This window comes from Oryx dammah, unplaced genomic scaffold, assembly GCF_014754425.2.
Source record: "Oryx dammah isolate SB20612 unplaced genomic scaffold, SCBI_Odam_1.1 HiC_scaffold_18, whole genome shotgun sequence".
Classification (NCBI taxonomy): domain Eukaryota; kingdom Metazoa; phylum Chordata; class Mammalia; order Artiodactyla; family Bovidae; genus Oryx; species Oryx dammah.
Genome location: NW_024070202.1, coordinates 28,300,791 through 28,316,978, shown reverse-complemented (window position 1 = coordinate 28,316,978; position 16,188 = coordinate 28,300,791). Strand labels below are relative to the sequence as shown.

The window sequence follows — 16,188 nt, the reverse complement described above, 5'->3', positions numbered from 1 at the left end:
TCTTTCTGGCTTACTTCACCATGTATAATAGGCTCCAGTTTCATCTAACTCGTTAGAACTGACTCAAATGTGCTCTTTTTTTTTTATAGCTGAGTAATATTCCATTGTGTATATGTACCACAACTTCCTTAACCGTTCCTCTGCCAATGGACATCTAGGTTGCTTCCATGTCCTAGCTATTGTAAACAGTGCTGCAATGAACATTGGGGTACATGTATCTCTTTCAGTTCTGGTTTCCTCAGTGTGTATGCCCAGCAGTGGAATTGCTGGGTCATATGGCAGTTCTATTTCCAGTTTTTTAAGGAATCTTCACATTATTCTCCATAGTAGCTGTACTAGTTTGCATTCCTACCAACAGTATAAGAGTGTTCCCTTTTCTCCACACTGTCTCCAGCATTTATTGTTTGTAGACTTTTTGAGGGCAGCCACTCACCTGGAGCCAGACATCCTGGAATGTGAAGTCAAGTGGGCCTTAGAAAGCATCACTACGAACAAAGCTAGTGGAGGTGATGGAATTCCAGTTGAGCTATTTCAAATCCTGGAAGATGATGCTGTGAAAGTGCTGCACTCAATATGCCAGCAAATTTGGAAAACTCAGCAGTGGCCACAGGACTGGAAAAGGTCAGTTTTCATTCCAATCCCAAATAAAGGCAATGCCAAAGAATGCTCAAAGTGAAGTGAAGAAGTGAAGTCGCTCAGTCGTGTCCTACTCTTTGCGACCCCATGGACTGTAGCCTACCAGGCTCCTCAGTCCATGGGATTTTCCAGGCAAGAGTACTGGCGTGGGTTGCCATTTCCTTCTCTAGGGGATCTTCCCAACCCAGGGATTGAACCTGGGTCTCCCGCATTGTAGGCAGACGCTTTACCATCTGAGCTACCAGGGAAGCCCAAACTACCACACAATTGCACTCATCTCACACGCTAGCAAATTAATGCTCAAAATTCTCCAAGCCAGGCTTCAGCAGCATGTGAACCGTGAATGTACAGATGTACAAGCTGGTTTTAGAAAAGGCAGAGGAACCAGAAATCAAATTGCCAGCATCCACTGAATCATGGAAAAAGCAAGAGAGTCTCAGAAAAACATCTATTTCTGCTTTATTGACTATGCCAAAGCCTTTGACTATGTGGATCACAATAAACTGTGGAAAATTCTGAAAGAGATGGGAATACCAGACTACCTGACCTGCCTCTTGAGAAACCTATATGCAGGTCAGGAAGCAACAGTTAGAACTGGACATGGAACAACAGACTGCTTCCAAATAGGAAAAGGAGTCCGTCAAGGCTGTATATTGTCACCCTGCTTATTTAACTTATATGCAGTGTACATCATGGGAAACGCTGGGCTGGAAGAAGCACAAGCTGGAATCAAGATTGCCAGGGGAAATATCAATAACTTCAGATATGCAGATGACACCACGCTTATGGCAGAAAGGGAAGAGGAGCTAAAAAGCCTCTTGATGAAAGTGAAAGAGGAGAGTGAAAAAGTTGGTTTAAAGCTCAACATTCAGAAAACGAAGATCATGGCATCCGGTCCCATCACTTCATGGGAAATAGATGGGGAAACAGTAGAAACAATGTCAGACTTTATTTTTGGGGGCTCCAAAATCACTGCATATGGTGATTGCAGCCATGAAATTAAAAGACGCTTACTGTTTGGAAGGAGATCCAACCAGTCCATTCTAAAGCAGATTGGTCCTGGGTGTTCTTTGGAAGGACTGATGCTAAAGCTGAAACTCCAGTACTTTGGCCACCTCATGCGAAGAGTTGACTCACTGGAAAAGACTCTGATGCTGGGAGGGACTGGGGGCAGGAGGAGAAGGGGACGACAGAGGATGAGATTGCTGGATGACTTCACTGACTCGGTGGACATGAGTTTGGGTGAACACTGGGAGTTGGTGATGGACAGGGAGGCCTGGCGTGCTGTGATTCCTGGGGGTTGCAAAGAGTCAGACACGACTGAGCAACTGAACTGAACTGATTCTGACTAGTACTTCATTGTGGTTTTGATTTGCATTTCTCCGATAATGAGTGATGAGCATCTTTTCATGTGTTTGTTAACCATCTGTATGTCTTCTTTGGAGAAATGTCTCTTTAGTTCTTTGGCCCGCTTTTTGATTGGGTCATTTATTTTTCTGGTATTGAGCTACATGGGTTGGTCATATATTTTGGAGATTAATTCTTTGTCATTTGCTTCATTTGCTCTTATTTTCTCCCATTCTGAAGGCTGCCTTTTCACCTTGCTTATAATTTCCTTCACTGTGCAAAAGCTTGTAAGTTTAATTAGGTCCCATTTGTTTATTTTTGCTTATTTCCATTACTCTGGGAGGTGGATCACAGAGGATTTTGGTGTGATTTATGTCAGATAGTGTTCTGCCTGTGTTTTCCTCTAGGAGTTTTATTGTTTCTGGTCTTCCATTTAGATCTTTAATCCATTTTAGTTTATTTTTGTGTATGGTGTTAGAAAGTGTTCTAGTTTCATTCTTTTATAGGTGGTTGACCAGTTTTCCCAGCACCACTTGTTAAAGAGATTGTCTTTTCTCCATTGTATATTTTTGCCTCCTTTGTCAAAGATAAGGAGTCTATAGGCACGTGGATTTATCTCTGGGTTTTCTATTTTGTTCCATTGATCTATATTTCTGTCTTTGTGCCAGTATTATATTGTCTTGATGACTGTAGCTTTGTAGTATAGTCTGAAGTCAGGCAGGTTGATTGCTCCTGTTCCATCCTTCTTTCTCAAGATTGTTTTGCCTATTCGAGTTTTTTTGTGTTTCCATATGAATTTTGAAATTATTTGTTCTAGTTCTGTGCAAAGTACCGTTGGTAACTTGGTAGGGATTGTGTTGAATCTATAGATTATTTTGGTTATTATACTCATTTTCACTGTGTTGATTCTTCTAATCCATGAATATGGTCTATTTCTCCATCTATTTGTGTCATCTTTGATGACTTTCATCAGTGTTTTATAGTTTTCTATATATATATAGGTCTTTTGTTTCTTTAGGTAAATTTATTCCTAGGTGTATAAGTATTCTTAAACATTTGTAGATTTTATAACTTGATAAGAACAAATAAGTTAATGAACAATTAATAACAAGATTTAGCCTTAGAAGCAAGGTGATTCGGGAGCATTGAAGAAAATCTAAACGTATTCTTGACTTGAGTAGCAGAACTTCTAAGTCAGGAATCACACAGATTGTCCTGAGTTTCTTACTCTGTATATATAAGTATTTTAAAGTTGACATCACTTGAAAGGAAAAGGAAATCAAGGTCACAAGCAATGAATTGTTGATAAAATAAATATAACTGATGTTAAAAAAATTCAGCCCCACTTATAATGAAGGGAATGCACATTTTAAAAACTGCAAATGCTCATGTCTCAGATTAAGAAAGCTATGCTGATTGTTAAATAGTACGGAAGGGCATGTCAGTGATGTTCACTCATTCCCTTTTGGGTCAGTAATGTTAGTTATGAGACCTTTTTTCCCAAGAAATGTGAATTAAAATTTACACATAATGATATTTGAAATAGAATTAATTATAATATAAAGAATAGAATGATTTTATTATTCTATATTAGAGAATAAATTAACACCTATGTTAAAATGGTATATAAAATTTAAAATTTTTTAGAAAGAATATTTAATGATATTGAAAGTAGTTATAATAAATGGAACAAGCAGAATGCAAAATTTTTATTATATATAATATTCATTTTAAAATTAATTTTTATTGGAGTATAGTTGTTTTACAATGTTTGTTAGTTTCTACCATACAGCACAGTGAATCAGCTGTACATACACATATATCCCCTTTTCTGGATTTCCTTCCCATTTAGGTCACCATAGTGAATCTAGTTTCTTGAACTATACTGTAGTTTCTCATTAGTTATATACTTCGTGTAGTGTCAGTAGCATATATATGTCAATTCCAATCTCCTGATTCACCCCCACCCTTTTCCCCTTGGTATCCATAAATTGTTTTCTGTTTCTGCTTTGCAAATGAAATCATTTTTACCATTTTTTTAGATTTTATAATAGATGGGGAAACAGTGGAAACAGTGTCAGACTTTGTTTTTTTTGGTTCCAAAATCACTGCAGATGGTGATTGCAGCCATGAAATTAAAAGACGCTTACTCCTTGGAAGAAAAGTTATGACCAACCTAGATAGCATATTAAAGAACAGAGACATTACTTTGCCAACAAAGGTCCATCTAGTCAAGGCTATGGTTTTTCCTGTGGTCATGTATGGATGTGAGAGTTGGACTGTGAAGAAAGCTGAGCGCTGAAGAATTGATGCTTTTGAACTGTGGTTCTGGAGAAGACTCTTGAGAGTCCCTTGGACTGCAAGGAGATCCAACCAGTCCATTCTAAGGGAGATCAGCCCTGGGTGTTCATTGGAAGGACTGATGCTGAAGCTGAAACTCCAATACTTTGGCCACCTCATGCGAAGAGTTGACTTATTGGAAAAGACTCTGATGCTGGGAGGGATTGGGGGCAGGAGAAGGGGACGACCGAGGATGAGATGGTTGGATGGCGTTTGAGTGAACTCTGGGAGTTAGTGATGGACAGGGAGGCCTGGCGTGCTGCGATTCATGGGGTGGCAAAGAGTTGGACACAACTGAGCGACTGAACTGAATACATATATGCATTAATATATTATATTTGTTTTTCACTTTTTGATTTACTTCACTCTGTATGACAGTCTCTAGGTCCATTCACATCTCTATAAATGACCCAATTTCATTCCTTTTTGTGGCTGAGTAATATTCCATGGTATATATGTACCACATCTTCTTTATCCATTCATTTGTTGATGAACGCTTAGGTTGTTTCTGTGTCCTGGCTATTGTAGATGGTGCTATAATTAACGTTGGGGTGTGTATGTCGTTTTGAATGATGATTTTCGCCAAGTGTATGCCAGTGGTAGGATTGTTGGGTCATATGCTCTTCTATTTTTAGCTTTTTAAGGAACCTCCATACTGTTCTTCTTAGTGGCTGTATCAATTTACATTCCCACCAACAGTGTGAGTTGTTTCCCTTTTCTCCACACCCTCTCCAGCATTTATTGTTTGTAGTTTTTGTTGATGAACATTCTGACTGACATGAGGTGATAACCTCATTGTAATTGTGATTTGCGTTTTGCTAATGATGAGTGCTATTGAGCATCTTTTCATGTGTTTGTTAGCCATCTGTATGTCTTCTTTGGAGAAATGTCTATTTAGGTCTTCTTCCCATTTTTTGATGCTTTGTTTTTCTGATATTGAGCTGCATGAATTGCTTGTGTATTTTGGAGACTAAGCCTTTGTCACTTGCCTCATTTGCAACTATTTTCTCCCCTTCTGAGGGCTGTCTTTTCATCTTGTTCATGGTTTCCTTTCCTGTGCAAAATATTATATGTATTCTTAATTCTGACTTTAAAAGTATTCATACAGAAAGGCTAAAAATATGGGCATGATTATGGGTATTATTTTTTCATAATTTTTTGTTATTACAACAATATTTCTTTGTATTACAATAAGTTATTTTTATAGCAATGCAAAATATGCTCTGTATAAAATTATTTTACAATGACCATCAAATCTTGAGTTAGTATATTATAAAAATATTTTAGATGATTTGTATAATTTGCTCCATTTGAGGCTTATAAAAAGGATGAATTTCATGAATATATTAAATACTGGTTAGTTGAAGAATTCCAATAATTTTTAATGCTACTTTAAAAAAAAATTTGATTTGTATTTAGATGTACTTAACATTATAAAAACAAATTCCTGTTTGGCTTTTTCCTCCTACACTGAAGAACACAAAGTCCTAAAATGTGGAGGAGATGGGAAACTCTGGAATTATCTTCTCAAGATGACAGAGTTTATTGTTTAAAATTATTTTTTAAATAAAATATTTCCTTAGGTGAATACTAGTTAAATGCCAACACCTTACCAGTTGTCAGTTTTTGACAGTGCTTTGTTTTTTGTTTTTGTTTTTGTTTTTTATTTTTTTTTATTTTTTTAAATTTATTTATTTATTTTTAATTTTTACTTTACAATTCTGTATTGGTTTTGGCATAGATTGACATGAATCCACCACAGGTGTACATGCGTTCCCAAACATGAACCCCCCTCCCACCCCCCTCCCCACAACATCTCTCTGGGTCATCCCCGCGCGTCAGCCCCAAGCGTGTCATATCCTGCATCAGACATAGACTGGCATTTCGATTCTTACATGTTATTATACATGTTTCAATGCCATTCTCTCAAATCATCACACCCTCTCCCTCTCCGAGTCCAAAATGAGATGGATGAAACTGGAGCCAATTATACAGAGTGAAGTGAGCCAGAAAGAAAAACACCAATACAGTATACTAACACATATATATGGAATTTAGGAAGATGGCAATGATGACCCTGTATGCAGGACAGCAAAAAAGACACAGATGTGTTTTTGTTTTATCATTGTATAGTCAGTTGAAGTAACAGTTTCTCTTGAGTTTTCATGGAGTTGCAACAGGTTGAGAGCATTCCCTAAAATGTCCTTAGCAAGAGTGATTTTAAATAATACTAAATTTTCTAACTTCTGAAAACATTCAGGATAACTGATAAAAAGGATTAAAATATTAGTCTTATCACATATTAAGGTATTCTTATAAAAGACAAATAAAAATATAACTTTTTTCAAAAAGTAGGGAGTTTGAAAGATACCATGTTAGATGATGGAGCCTCTTTCCTTTGAGCTACTTCTGTGCCAAAGGCCCATAAATACTGTCATTCATATATAAAACATTTAAAACACCAATTATCAATATGCATACCTTTTCATAGTCACTAGAAATGGTAGATATTTAAGATGTGTGTCAATTAACATGCTACTTAAATCACTCTACAGGATCCCCATCACATTTCTTCAATATTTTTCTCTAACTAGGTTTCTCCCCTCATTTTTTTGATTATTGGATTTTAGTTCTGTGTCCCATGTAAATTTACTCAAACAGGAAAAATAGTACCATGATCCTCTTCCTGTGGAACAGGGACGTTTGCAGTGAGAGAGTCAAACATGCAAAACTAGAAATTGGTAAATAAGAAATCTAGACCAGTAAAAATTGGTATTTATTTAATTGGTATTTATTTATTTAAACAGTTAGTTACACTTGCTTGTCAGTGTGTTAACTGGTTTATATGGATTCATTTATTTAATCTTAAATCATTTTCATGAAACAGACTGTTGAAGAAACTGATGACCACAGAGGTTATGAAACTAGTGTTAGGATATATGGCTGGTAAATGGAATATCTGAGTCTGGAATCTGACTCTGCCTGGCCTCAGAGCCCACACTCTAAATTACCAAACTGTGTTAAGAGATTGGGAAGCAAGCTGAAAGCCTAGAAACCACCCAGTGCTTTGCTATTTTTTGTCAGAGGTTGGACTTATCACAAACAGAATCACTGGTTCATCCAGTAAGTTTTCTAGTATCATATTCCAACTGGTAAATAGGATCACTATAGTGACTTAGCAGCAGCAGCAGCAGCAGCAGCATAGTGAGGTCTTAGAACAAACAGAGTTCTCAGGCAGAACAGGAAGTATTCATCAGAAAACATCCTGATACTAGCTGTCCCACTGGCTGTTGAATAGTGGAATGAAGTGATGTTGATCACAAATAATATGTGCAGCAAAATCACTTTAAGGCCATGTAGATGTGTACAAATTATGTCAGTCAATATGCTTCATGGAATGAAATGGTAGAAAAATAATGGCCTTTAGAAAATAAATCACAGTTGGTCTTTAAAACTCATTGTTTGAATAAGGTACTCTCAGCAATCTTTAACTTTTCATTGTAGCATGGCCTCATAATGCCTGTTGAAGAGTTATTATAAGGAATAGTGACACTATTTTGAAAGCACCCATCTGACACAATAAATCTGAACTATTATTATTGTGTATACTATAGAAGGCAATGGCACCCCACTCCAGTGCTCTTGCCTGGAGAATCCCAGGGACGGGGGAGCCTGTTGGGCTGCTGTCTATGGGGTCGCACAGTCAGACACGGCTGATGTGACTTAGCAGCAGCAGCAGCATACTATGAGTAATAGGTATTATTTATAGAATAAAGAGCGCCTTCATCTGCTCTGAGTGGAGTTCTCACATTAAGAAAAGATGTAAATGCATTATATGAGCAAAGAGGCACACATGCAAATGCAGTTCTAATCATAAAAAGTAAAAATATGTATCTTACAATTAAAAGACAATTTTCTCAGTATGGAAGGGTGTGCTGATAATGTGTGTGTGAAAAATGACAGCATTAATTTCATTGTTCAGTCAACAAATTGTTATCCAGAGCCTAGTCTATTCTAGGTGGTAGAGAGAGATTCAGTCTCTTGACACTGAAGAAAGGTAATGTGGGCATATACCTAAATCAGGCCATTTTTAATTGGCTTATTCTCATTTCAAAGTGACAGGAAAGACCTGCTTGGGAAAAATGAAAACCTTACTTTAGGGCTTAAAAACAATGAAGTAAAATGTGGCATCCATGAATAAGAACATGTTTAAAATTTAAACTTAATTGACTAAACCTTGAATTAATTTTTTGAAAATGAGATAATCATTAAAAAATATAAGGACAATTCATTTGTAAAGTGAATTATTTCTGATTGAAAATCTTGACATCTAAACATGGTATATTGTGCATTTCAATAGTTAACTCCATACAAGTTGTTATGATAGAAAATCTGCTCAGTTTCAGTAATTTAACATAGTGAAAGTGACAGTTGTGTCTGACTCTGTGACCCATGGACTATATATAGTCCATGGAATTCTACAGGCCAGAATACTGGCGTGGGTAGCAGTTCCCTTCTCAAGGGGATCTTCCCAACCCAGGGATCGAACCCAGGTCTCCCATATTGCAGGGGGATTCCTTACCAGCTGAGCCACCAGGGAAGCCCAAGAATACTGGAGTGGGTGGCCTATCCCTTCTCCAGTGGATCTTCCTGACCCAGGAATTGAACTGGAGTCTCCTACATTGCAGGTGGATTCTTTACCAGCTGAGCTACCAGAGAAGCCCATCATTTAACATAGTAGTAATTTATATTTTACACACAGAAAGTTCAATATAAGTGTCCATGTCAGTTATTTGAGGGATCTAGGCTTTTTGCCTGGGGCTTCCCCCGTGGCTCAGATGGTAAAGAATCTACCTGCAATGCAGGAGACCCGAGTTTGATCCCCGAGTTGGGAAGATCCCCTGGAGAAGGAATGACAACCCACTCCAGTATGCTTGCCTAAAGAATCCCATGCACAGAGGAGCCTGACAGGCTACAGTCCAGGAGGTGGCAAAGAGTCAGACACAATTGAGTGAGTAAGCACACATGCAGACTCTTTGCCTAAGTGTATCATCTTCAACCACATAGCTTCCAAAAGTCACTAGATAATGGAGAAGAACATGAGAGATTTAAGTCTGCAGCCTTGGAAATGATGGACCATATTTCTAGCCACATTCCAGTGGTTAGAACTTACTATCAGGGAGACTACAGTATAGGTCAGTGGTATTCAATTTGTGGTCCATGCACTGGCTTCCTATCTACAAAATTATTTGTTACTGATCTTTGGTAAGATCAGAAACTTGTTTTGGATGTAAATTAACTATATATGTCACTAAGGACACTGTTGAGTATAGTTACAACTAATCTTGATGAAGAAAGCCATGTATTGATTTACATTCTGGTATAAACTTCTAGTTGTGAACCAGCACTTTGAGTAGTACTGACTTAGCTGTGTGCTCTGGAGAAAGAGGAAACAGATTTGATGACCAGTTAGCCAGCTTTTGCTACATCCAACAGTATAGTTCAGATAGATAGATATGCGGGAGTGATAATTGAGTCTGGGTTTTAAACAGCTTTGAAGTCTTTTAATGTCAATGTATGGCAAAACCAATACAGAATGGTAAAGTAAAATAAAAAATAAATTAAAAAAAAATAAAATATATTACATAAATGAAAAATTATTTGCAATAGATTAGTTTTTATAATGTTTGAAAATATGAAAGCATGGGCAAATTAAGAATGATTTAAAATAAACAACAATATAGGTTAACTAATTATCCTTACCATAACTTTTAAAATCAAATCTTACTGTAATTTTAACATGTAGCAGTTATGTTACACACACTCATATCGCTCTTGTTAGAGGTAAATCAATTAACTCAAATCTAAAAATGTGAGACTTGACATAAAAGGACGCTACAAAAAGCATTACAGATAAGAAAATAGCTACATTTGAAGTAAATATTTGCTGTATCTCAACTGTGTAATTCATCAGGTTCTTCCTATTTCTAAAATAAGGATTCTTTTCAGAATTTTAGACATAACTATCATAAAGTATACCAAAGGAAGGATATGAGATAAAGTATGGATAATTAAACAGCAAAAACAAGGAAAAGGAAGACATTTAGAGAGTCACTTCATTAGTTTGAAGAGAATTTTCAAAATATGATGATGTCCACATTTAACGGTCGCACAAGGCATATTAAGAATTTAAATATCTTTTGGATTAGTCACCATTTTGAATTATCCACCCCCTGTTTCTGTCTTTTAATGTGGAGAATCTAGTGTTTTCTGGCTTGTATGTTGTACCATTATTGTGGCTTATTAGTTGGGGCCTGGAAAGGGGCTAGCATAATCATATGGGAGAGAGTCCTGCCGCACTGTAAACATGGGCGTATGCTGTACATGGAAGGGAGAAAATGTGGCTTGTACCACACAGGAACGATCAACAGTGCCTGCAGATGGAATTATGGAATAAGAGTTAGGCTGCACGTGTAGACGATCTTTGACATGCCTCTCTAAAACGTCTCATATGGAAAGCCCGGTCTGTTCTGGCTAATATAGCTTTGACATACCCAGTGAATTCAAATCTAGATTGCAGAATATTTACATTGGTCAAAGTTACTTCAGTAATTTAGGATGAAGTGAATCTCTTTGGGATAAAAATGTTAAAGGTGTAGCTTTTCTTAATATTCCTAAACACTGAAGATTCAAAAGTAAGAAAACATAGATCGTAGTCTAGCTTTGCTTCGATGTAGAAACATAATTTCACCACTCAAGATTTTGGTTTCTTCATCTGTATTAAAAAAGTTTACTCAAGCAGATGTTTTTTGATATTTTTGCTGTCCTGTGTTTTAATCACAGAACATCAAGGGCCTCTTGGTAGAAATCTTGAGAATCACGTGAAAGCAGTGATACTTAATGCACTCAGGTATTAAGCCAGAAATTTCAGAGCCATCCTTTATATTCCTCTGAATGGAGTTTATTTCCTCCTTGAGTTCACTCCACCCCAGCTTCAGTTTTATTATCCGTGTTTATTGAGGGCTTCACTTGGAGCAACGTGCTGTGCTTAGTCGGTCAGTCATGTCTGACTCTTGTGACCCCATGGACCGTCTGTCTGTCCATGGGGATTCTCCAGGTAAGAATACTGGAGTGGGTTGCCGTGCCCTTCTCCAGGGGATCTTCCCAACCCAGGGATCAAACCAATGTCTCCCACATTGCTGGCAGAATCTTGCTGTCTGAGCCACCAGGGGAGTCCATGGATACTGGATGGGTAGCCTATCCCTTCACTGGTGGATCTTCCTGACCCAGGTATTGAACTGGGGTCTCCTGCATTGCACGGAATTCCCTGGTGGCTCAGATGGTAAAGTGTCTGCCTGCAATGCGGGAGACCCGGGTTCGATCCCTGGGTCTGGAAGATACCCTGGAGAAGGAAATGGCAACCCACTCCAGTACTCTTGCCTAGAAAATTCCATGGATGGGGGAGCCTGGTGGGCCACAATCCATGGGGTCGCAAAGAGTTGGACACGACTGAGCAACTTCATTTCTGCATTGCAGGTGGAGTCTTTACCAACTGAGCTACCAGGGAAGCCCCTGTTTGGGGCAATAGGGGACCTCACTTCTTTTCCTTTAGTCTTCTTTTCCCTTTTCTACCTTCCACTATTAGTGTTTGCTTTTACTCTGTCTCAGCAAATCATAATATAACTACTTTGCTTTCCTCCCTGAAACAGTACAAAGGTAAGAGGTTCATTTTCAGCCACTTCTGCCTCTGAAACATTGGGACTGAAAATAAGTATGACAGAATTGTAACAATTGAAGAGGTAACTATCTCATGAATGATCCACATTGACTTCCATCATTTCTTCTTCTTCTTTTTTTAATTTTAATTGGAGGCTAATTACAATATTGTGGTGGTTTTTGCTATACATTCACATGAATCAGCCAAGGGTATACATGTGTTCCCCATCCTGAACCTCCCTTTCACCTCCCTCCCCATCCCATCCCTCAGGGTCATCCCAGCGCACCAGCCCTGAGTGCCGCGTCTCATACATTGAACCTGGACTGGCGATCTGTTTCACATATTTACCAGTGGAAAGTCAGATTCCCTTTATGGCCTTTACTGAACAGTCAGAATCTCTCTTGAAAACTAGAAACATTCTTGAAAAGAGTTCTTAAACTCTTAGTCTCAGGAACCCTCCTTAGAAATTATCGAGCTTCCCAAAGAGTTTTTGTTTATCTGGGTTATATGCATTAATATTTAATTTATCAGATATGAAAACTTAGAACATAATTTCCTAAAGAGTAACTGTATTTTCTAAGAGTAAGAAGTTCAGTGAAAAGAATGACATGGTGACATGATTTACAAGTTTTGCAAATCTCTTGGGGTCTGATTTAAGGAAAAACACAGCTAGATATTGCTTCTACATTCAGTCTGCTACAGTGTGTTTTAATTGGCATATGTGGTAAAAAGCTGGCTTCGCAAAGATATGTAGCTGGGCAAAGGAGGGGTATTTCACTAGCCTTTGTAAATAATTAACATTATTCTTTGATACTATACCAAAACTCAATAATAGTGGTAACTTAAAGATTAGCTTAAATTTGGGATTTGAACCACATCAGTGCACTTTTCATCTCTGTTACATTAAAATCTATTAATCTGCCTTGTACTTTGAATAGATCTTTTACCACTGTGTGATTTTGTAACATTATATATTGATCATTCATTAATATATAATCATGTAACATTATATATTGATCACATTCATTAATATCACCAATCTCATCCAGAAATGTTAAAGTATTGGGAAGCTGTCAGATTCAGAATGGTTAATGCAAGTTTTCCAAAACTGAAAAAAATTATTTGAAAGATTGAATTTTATCATTGGCAACAAATGTGAAATTGAAAAATTATTTTAGAGTGACAAGCCCATTTTGGTAAACTTTGAGGAAAATATCTGCTAAATATCCAAGGCCAAAGAGCCAGTTTGTCTGGCAGTCATTCTGTCAAGTAAAAAATAGACCCCAATTGCCTTTTCTATCTCCTTTCTTGCTCAGGATACTCATCAGCAAGAAAGAGTGTTCTTATGCCAATTATCTTACACAGAGGTTGTCACAAAACAAATATTCAGTATATAGTTTTTAATAAATATTGCATAGTATTGTGATATCACTGATACACCAGATCAAGTTAGTCAGTTGTCCTTTCTCCCGATGCTAGAGTGTCCAATTCTGAAAGTCACCTGTCATCTGCTTAATGTACCTTAATGGACATAGGTGTGTCTGTTTTGTATACATATTATTGTTTTTAGGCAACATTTATTGAAGGGAGTTAAATTGATAAGAAAAATCTGTTTCCTGTAAGAGCTTGCATTTGCTTAAATTCTTAATATATCTCAAGTTTTCTGAGACTAAAAATTATCCCAAGCACTAGAAAGAAAGGTAATTATGTGAGACAGTAGAGCTGTGAGATACCATGACAACAGCAATCATATTGCAATACACAAATGTATCACACATTGTACACCCTAAATTTACACAATGTTATGTGTCAAATATAGTTAGTAAAAAATAAATCCAGGGAAGATCAAGAGAAATTCTAGTGCCTTCTATTGAAAGGTTTTCTAATTTTGGATAAATAGATTTAGCCCTATAATACTACTTTAATGACAATTTATACTCTATTAAAAGTTCTCCATTATAAAAATAAATAAGCCTCAAGAATGATCATGACATATTCTTGTTCAGCATTATGGAAGTTTACTTCCTATCATTTAAGTCTCATAACTCTAGCAAAATCTCAGGGTTTATTTCATATTATTTTTAATTTTTATGATTCCATTTTATAGTTTTATTAGTTTACTTCTGGCTGTGCTGGACGCTTGTTGCTGCCCAGGCGTTTCTCTAGCTGGGGCAAGCAGGGGCTGCTCTCTAGTGGTGGGTGTGCTGGCTTCTCTTGTTGAAGAACACAGGCTTGCAGCACTGGGCTCAGTAGTTGCACCTCATGGGCTCCAGAGCACAGGCTCAATAGTTGTGGTTCATGGGCTTAGCTGCTCCACAGGATGAAGAATCCCCTGGACGAGGGACCAAACCTGTGTCCCTCATACCGGCAGGCAGGCTCTCTACCACTGAACCACCAGGGAAGCCCTATTTCATTTTTTTTTTAAAATCAAAAAAGAAATATCAGAAGTGATCACTTGGTAATGAGAAACAAGCTAAAATATTCCAATACTCATGAGTTGGGATAATGGAAAAATATAATAATGGAACCCATTTGTGTCCTTTTTTTGATTTAAATTTATAAAAACTACACTGACTTAGTTTCAGAATTTTTATAAACATTATACTGTTATAGGCTTTATTCTAGATATGTCTGTACAGGTATAGCAAAACATAGAACTAAGTAAGCACTTAAGCACTTAACAAGGGTATTTGATCAGTGCAGACAGGGAAACCGATTTTTGTTTTCCTAAGCAGAAGATTTGGAGGTCCAATTTGGAAAACTGCCTCCACTCTTTTTATCTAATTCTGATAGATGGACGATCATGAATGTCTATCAGCCACTATTGCTTTGGGAGAATGGAGTGTAGAGAGAGTGGTGTGTGTGTGTCTGTGTGTGTGTCTGTGTGTAAGTTCTCCAGAAGCCAACATAAAGACCTTCTAGGGTATTATTTCTTCTGTTCAGAAAACTAGGCAAGGAGGAAGATTGCTGGCTTCAGTAAAACCTAAAAATACATCCTAGGTTGGGATTGTGCCTTCAGGTATATAATATTTTTTACTCTAGCCCGTCTTTCTTAGAAAATAAACTTCTAGTGGTGGCAGCAGTATAATTCTCAACCTAATTGTCATATTCTTCCAGCTTCATTTTCATCTACCAGAATTAAGTTGAATGGGAGAAAATGTGAACTGTTTCTGCAAATAAATGAATCATTAAATAGACTTTGAACTGACAAGTAAAAGACTATTGGAATAGCTTACAAACTTGTTATTCTTCTTTATTCTTCATGGTTGTTCAAAAAATGTGATTCTTGATAAAACTTGTTAAAATCATATTAACAATCATAATAAAATCATATTAACACTTGTTAAAATCCAAAGAACCCACATCTACAAAGAAGGATAAAATAGATTGAGGTTTACAAGTTACTTGGCCTTTTTTGGCTGGGGCGGGTGTTGTAATCTCACAACAGTTAACTTCTTTGAGCTTCAGGATCTCCATTTTTAAGACATGAGTAATAATATCTTGTGAATATCAAAGGAGCTCTTTTATGTTTAAATATGTAATATGGCCCCTGACATAACATAGACATTTTATAATTTTCATTTTATTCCCTTACATTTCCCAAGATAATATTCCAAGTAAAGGTTTTAAATTCATTGTCCCATCATCGTTGGAAATTAAGAATGGCAGTGGGGCTAAAGTAACTTAGGAAATAGCCTCAATGTCAGGAATTGAGAGTTTAGAAAAGTAAAAATATAATTTCTGAGCCAATTGGAAAACTTTTAATAGGAAAGCAACACTCTTCAATGGTTTGGTTACTTTCAGATGTAGCAGAATTGCTCTCCTAATTAAGTGGCAGTTACTGCCATTATACATCATTATGTTTAAATGGAGTATCTGGAAGATGTCTCGGTTAGACAGTCCTCCCAATTAAGTGTCCTATAGGTTAATAGGAATTGCTTCCTTTCCCTCAGATAGTGTGGTTTGGGAAAAATACCTAAGTCCCAGTCTTTAAAAGGTCAAAATTATGTTTCTCAGTTAACACTCCATAAGTGGAAATGGGAACATTTGCCATGACCATCATGGTTTTTGTCAGTCTGGCTGCAAAACATGAAGACAACTGCATTCTGAGCTACAGTATGATAAACATTTTGAGACAAAATAATGCA

General features: G+C 37.0%; 1 non-coding gene across 1 annotated transcript; it reads right to left on the bottom strand.

The window, feature by feature from the left end:
* Positions 1-812: 812 nt before the first annotated feature.
* On the bottom strand, positions 813-884 carry TRNAC-ACA. The gene has a single exon. It is a non-coding gene; the product is annotated as a tRNA-Cys (tRNA).
* Positions 885-16,188: the final 15,304 nt, after the last annotated feature.